At 48.8% G+C, this 6,560-nt stretch overlaps 1 long non-coding RNA gene across 1 annotated transcript; it reads right to left on the bottom strand.

Moving 5' to 3' along the window:
* Positions 1-1,381: 1,381 nt before the first annotated feature.
* Positions 1,382-4,509, bottom strand: LOC129050754 (uncharacterized). The gene is made up of 2 exons (XR_008514500.2): positions 4,057-4,509; positions 1,382-1,777 (listed from the first exon to the last, which is right to left on the bottom strand). It is a non-coding gene; the product is annotated as an uncharacterized LOC129050754 (long non-coding RNA).
* Positions 4,510-6,560: the final 2,051 nt, after the last annotated feature.

Raw genomic sequence — 6,560 nt, forward strand, 5'->3', positions numbered from 1 at the left:
TGCTTTGCAATGGACAAGACATAGATTTCATTTTTACAATCTGTGCCTTGGGTTTCTGAAAGTCTAAAACAACCTTAGTGTATGTTGACATGTTGATTCTTTAAAACGCTTTACTGAGGTATATTTTATATAATATAATCACATATTTTAAGTGCAACTCCAAGCTATTTAGAATACTTATAGAGCCATGCGAGCTTAATTACCACCTAAGTTTAGAATATTTGTATCTTTTAAGAGGAAAATGCATCCTATTTACATTCGTCTTTGCCATGTCAGATCTAGACAACAATCAATTTTATGTCTCTATAGATGAGCCTATTATCAGAGTTCTAATAGCCAGGATCATGAATTATGTGGTGTTTTGGGACTGGTTTCTTTCACTTAGCCTAATGTTTTTGGGTTTCATTTCTGTTATAGCTCGCATCATTACATCATTCCTCTTGGATGGCAAGTAGCGTTCTATTGCATGGACATTACCACATGTTATGAGCATTCATATAAGAGTCTTTGTATGACTACAGGAATGTCATTCCTTTTGCATACTAACTTTGGGTTGGAACTTTTGTGTCCTGTAGTCATTTTATGTGCAACATTTTGAGGGATAGCCACAATTTTATTTCATATTGTTTTGTTTTCAAGGTGGCGCAATATTTTACATTCCTATTTGCAGCATATGTGAGTTCCATATTCTCCACTTCTTTTCTAACATTTCTCATTGTATCTTTGGTATAGCCATTCTAGTGAGTGTCAATTAATATTAATTGTAGTTTGACTTGCATTATCTTAGCAACTAATGAAATTGAACAAATTGGCAAATTGTATATCTTCTATGGAAAACGTCTATTCAAATCTTTTGTCCATTTTTAATTGGTCAATAGTTGTTTTATTATTGACTGATAAGAGTTTTTTTATATATTCTATATACACTAGCTTCTCTGAGTTTGGTTTTTAAGATTCCATATATACATGAGATTTTATATACATATAAAATATTCTTTATAAACTCTAATATACCCAAATCTTGTATACAATTTAAAATATTTTCTCCCATTAAGCAGCATAATTTTTCATATTCTTTTTGATGTTCTAAGAACAAAACTTTCCAATTCAATAAAGTATAATTCACAAGGTGTCATATCTTAGACATATTTATGTAATCCAAGAATACAAATATTAACTCTAAGATTTCTCCAAAGAATTTTGTGTTTTACCTCTTACATTTTGATATATTATCCCTTTTGAGTGTTTTTGGGCATCTGCAGTTTGAGTTAGGGGTCCATCTTATCCTTTTGCAAAGTGGATATTTGGTTTTCCCAGCAAAATTTTTTGAAACTACATTTACTTTCCTATTACAATTTCTTGGCATCTTTGACGCAATCAATTTACTTTAAATTAATGTGTTTATTAGTTGCCCTTCTATTCTATTCTATTGGGCTACATGAATCTGTACTTAAGTTAGTACCAGACTATAACACTGCAATAAAAATTGATATTGGGTGTGTGGGCATGGTGGCTGACACTTGTAATCCAAGCATTTTGCGAGGCTGAGGCAGGATAATTGCTTGATCCAAGGAGTTTGAGACTAGCCTGGGCAACACACCAAGACCCCATCTCTACAAGAAGAAACAACGTTAGCAGGATGGGTGGCATGCACTTGTAGTCCCATCTACTCCTGAGGCTGAGGTGAGAAGATCGTTTGAGCCGGGAATTCCAGGATGCAGTGAGCTGTGATTGTGCCAATGAACTCCAGCCAAGGTGACAGAGCAAGACCCTGTCGCTGAAAAACAAAAACAAAAAGATATTGGCAATGTAGGTCATTACATTTTGTTATTTTTTTTAAATTGCATTTATTTTATTTCGGTTGCATATCCACATGCATGTTAGGAAGAGCTTTAAAATTTCTATTGAAAACACTAAGGAATTTGCATTGAATCTATAGAACCAGCTTTTAGTATTTTGATGTTAATATTAAGTACTGTTATTCTTGAATATTGATGTCACTCAACATATTCAGTTCTTTGATTACTTATAGCATTTTAGAATAATTTTTCACCATAAAGTCATTGCATTTATTTTGTTACATTTATTTCTGAATATTTCTTCCTTTTTGATGCTTTTACCAATGGAAATTTTGTCTTCATTTAATTTTTAGTATAACTGATTTTATGCAGTAGTACAATTTAATTTTGTGTGTTGATCTTGTATCTGATTGTATCTAATTAACTTATTAATTCATACAGGTTTTCAATAAATTTCTTACACATATTTATAAAAAATTATGACATGTGAAATGACCTATTTCTTTTTCAATCTGAGGAAGGAGTAGGAGAGGGGTTCTGCCTAGGCCTGGCCCCTCTTCCCATCTGGTCATTGTGTGAGGCCTAGAACCCTTGTTGGGGGCTATGGAGAGGCACAGGCTCAGCCTGGGTCCCTGGGCCTGGAGGGGCAGGGATGGAGGGAGAGCCTGGCTCCCACTTAACCTGGTTAGGAGGGATGCCAGAGTCATCCTGATGGGGCCCTGGCAGCACAGCAGAGGTGCAGGTGAGGCGCCCTGGTGAGCTGGGCATGCTCCCTGTCCCCAGCTGAGCTGCCCTTAGCCTCTTGCTGCCAGCTCTATTCCCTCTGGGAGAGACTTGATTCCCTCCTGGCAGGGAAGGGGCTGTGAGGATGGGAAGGTGGAGCCGCCAGCTTCTCAGCTGGAGCTCAGAGGCCTGGGGCACCAGTGCAGTTGTCCTCTGGGAGACAGGGATGGGGGGTTCCATCCCCTCCCTCTCACCAGCACCAGTGACTCTCAGGAAGGAGGTGACTGTCAGGACACCTGCAGGAGGCAGCAGGAACCAAAGGCCCCAGCCAGCCACTAGGCCCATAAGGCAGAGGAGATGCTCAGTGTCTGTGACTGGCAGACTGGGGTAGCCCCTCAGGGCCTGGGCCCCGGTCTGCATCAGCTGTTGCCAAAGCAGTTCTGCCCGACCCTCTGGAGTGGAAGCTGTGCGGAGGACCCCACTACTGGGACCTGCCCCTGTCAGTCAGTCTCCTAGGCCCTCAATCTTGAGGGGCCCGGGTACCCCAAATGCTGGGTTCTCCTGTCCCCCAGTGGCCTTGCCAGCAGTGGCCCCATTCTGGCGGTGTAGGGAGGTGGGCCGAAGTGCAGATAGCTGTGCTTCCTGGTATCTTGGAGCCACTGGGGCCTCCTGGCCCACAGCCATCCTTCTGGCCAACCTAGAGCCAGATGCAAGGCAAGGGGAGTGCACCCTTCCTGGGGCTGCCTTGGCAGGTGTGCTCCCATTGAAGCCCAAAACCAGCTTGAGCTGCAGCCCAGGACCCACCAGCTGCATTAGGCCAAGGGTAGCAGCAGAGACAGGAGTGGAGGACACAGGTGGTACCAGTCCTGGGCCAGAGAGCTGGCTACTTTGCTACCATGGCTGTCCTGAGACCCCAGGGCCCAGGAGAGGGTGGCACCAGGGCAGCAGTGGAGGCTCATGAACAAGTTGGCTACTCTCTCACTGAGGAGGTCTGCAGGCCTTTACCCAGAGATGAGGAGACCTTCAGGGTTCTCCAGAGGAAGGAGGATGGCCAGGACAGACCCCAATGGGCAAAATGAGGCCTCTGTGGAACCAGCCACATTGCTTTGCAATCTGATCAGGGGATAGATGCCCTCTGCAGGTGGTGGCCTCCCAGGGCTGGGGAGGGAGGATGGGGCCTGTGGCCACCTGGCCTTCTCTTCCCTCCCCTCCTCCATGCCTCCCATTTCAGACATGCCAAGGAGCACAGGCTGCTCATCTAGGTCCAGGTCTCTGCCTACCTACTTCTAGGATCTCAGAGCTCAAAACTGCTGCTGCACAATGGGTAGGGGCCCTTCCTGCTTCTCCCTTTGTTCCAAGGGCGTGCCACTCAGCACAGCCTTTCTCGTGGACCTGGTAGGGGAAGTTCCTCCTCCCATCTGCCCTTCCTCTTGCTGCTTCTTGAAAGCCAACCGATCTCTGTCCCTCCTACTCCTGTCTGCTCAGTCATTAGAGTCAGGCAATTTTTCACTGTGGGGCAGGGCTGCTCACTTACCAAGAGCTTGGGGTTACCCTGCCTGGTGCTGTTGGGTCACCAGAAGGGAGAAGAAGTCCTTGTGCATCCTCCTGGTTCTTGGGGGTTTCATGGAGGGGTGACAGCAGACGCAGTTATTGAAGGCCTGCAGTGGCCAGGGTTTCGGGCAGTGCAGCAGTGTGGGGGTGTGACTGTGGAAGGGAATGTGGGGTTTCTTCTGACCACTGACCTTGGGCCAGGCTCTGAACCTTTCTGGGCCTCAAACACCCTTTTGTGGGGTGAGGAGGAGGGGAGGGGACCATATCTGAGCTCCTGGAGGTGCTATTTCTTCTATGTCCTGGGATACAGGGGAGGGAGAGTGGCTTCTCTCCATGTCCCTGGTGTGCCTTTCTGTAGTAGTGAATCCCTTGTCCAAGGCTCCTGCTCCATGCTTCCAGTGGGTCTGGTTTGGGCCCACACAGTTCTGGGAAATGCACTTTAACTCCACTGCTGAGAGCTGGATAGGGAAGAGCAGCTGGAGCTGGCTGGGATGGGTGGAGCGAGGTGAGCTGTTCTATCTGGAAGGAAGCCCAGACCCTGCTCAGAGCTGGGAACTTTAAGCTCCCAGCCAAGCCAAGCAAAGCAGACCTCCCTGGCTGATGGGCACACCCTGGGGGCCCAGGTCCCCATTTGCCCAGTGGGCATTCAGGCAGGCCTGTGTTTGCTGGAGGGTTTCTGAGAGGAGGTCCCAGCTCCCAAGGGCATGGAGGGGTTTTCATTGTTACACTGGTGCCTAGGTAAGAATGGAAGGTTTTGTCACCTACTCCCCGCTCTCCTCACAGCCTGTAAGCTGGGGGAAGGGGCGTAATTCTGCCGTCAGTGGTCATATGGGTGGACTTTTGAGAAGAGGGTTTATTTCACTAGGCCTAGAAGGATGAGTGTCTGTGCCTGAAAGAATGAGACGTAAGGGGCAGCATGGACAAAGTACAGAGGTGGGAGGGCAGGTGCGGGGTCCTCAGGCTTCTGTGCTTTGGTGCATCTAGACCTAGGTGGGAAGCAGTAAGGAACTGAGGCTGGCTTTAGGTTGGTGCCTGAGAGTGCTGGCTTAAGAAGCTCGACCTAGAGAGCAGTGGGCTTATTAGAGAGGTTCCATGTGGCACTCTTAAAATAGGCAAAACACCCATCACAGGACTGTGGCCACAGAGGTTGGGGTCCATGGGTCATTTGGGAGATTTAGGGTGGGTGATTCGATAGGGGAGGGGGACTTTCACAGAGCGGCAGCCAGTTTGTGGAGGAAGGTAAATTCCATCCCCACAAGATGAGTCTTCAGTGATGCGTAAGGGCCAGCCACATGTGATGCCTGGGAGGCAGCTGTCTCCTTCTTCTGAAAAGCCTGATCAGAGCCAGGATTGGCCATGGGAGCTTCAAGGTGGGAGGATATTAGAAGCTATGGAGAGGGTGAGGTGAGAATGAGGCGAGGCTGGGCCCAGGCACATCCCCAGCTCAGGGCTGGTATAAGGAGATGGAACTGGAGAGGGAGGCACAGGGGTGTTGCATTGGTCAGGGAAGAGGAGGAGGGAGTGTGCAATGGTGTGGGGTGCTGCTGAGAAGTCACACACATCAGGACTGGAGAAGATCCTTGGGCTGGGCCCTAACAGTGGCATTGGTGACCCTGGGGAGAGTGCTTTGGGCAGTATGCTGAGGTGGCAGCCATGCTGTGGTGGGCCAAGGAGAAGTAGATGGGAAGGGAGGGCTCAGGATGTGGGAGGGAGGAGGTGGTAGACTGCAGGGGTGCCAAGGTTGGGTGGGACTCTGGGGCAGAGACTCAGGAGGGCATGCAGACACTATTCCATAAGGCACATGCCCCCCGAGGTGGAGTGAGGTGGACTGCCCTCCCTCACCAACTAAGCCCATCTTACTCAGCTCTATTCTTGTCAACCCCAGAGCCACCATCAGTCATGCTCTTGAACAGGGACTGCCCAGAGAACTCAAAGAAGGAGGTTGGGGCAGCTAAGTCCCCCAGAAAAGGTGGGCTGGATGAGGTCGAGTTGGGAGAAAAGACCCCAGGACAGGAAGTCATTGTCATTCAGAACATGGGGAGATCCTGGCCTCCAAGATAGAGCCTTTCTCTCACAGGTGAGGTGGAGGAAGGGATGCTGGAGACCAGGCCTGAGTCTGCTGGGGAGGATGAGGCTAAAATACCAAGTCTTACCCATGCTCCTTCTGACCCCATGTCATAGGCAGGAAGCCGAGAGTCCGTGCCTTGCCCAGGGTCATTCAGCCAGTGTGCTGGACATGGGAATGGGGTCCAGACTTCGGTCACTGCCCCACTGCTAGAGCACAGCTACCAGCTGAACCTGCCAGGCCTGTTTGGGGAGAGGAGTGGGAGTGGCTTGCTGGTGGCATAGGGATCCCAGTACTCCCCAGACTCTTGCTCTGTGCCCTCAGGCAAGTCACCTCTCTCTGGGCCATGACTTCACCATTTGCCAGAGGGGAGGTGGTGTTGAGTGGTCTCCAAGGGCAGAGCCAGCCCAGAGGTCTTGCAT

This window comes from Pongo abelii, chromosome 18 (assembly GCF_028885655.2).
Source record: "Pongo abelii isolate AG06213 chromosome 18, NHGRI_mPonAbe1-v2.0_pri, whole genome shotgun sequence".
NCBI lineage: Eukaryota > Metazoa > Chordata > Mammalia > Primates > Hominidae > Pongo > Pongo abelii.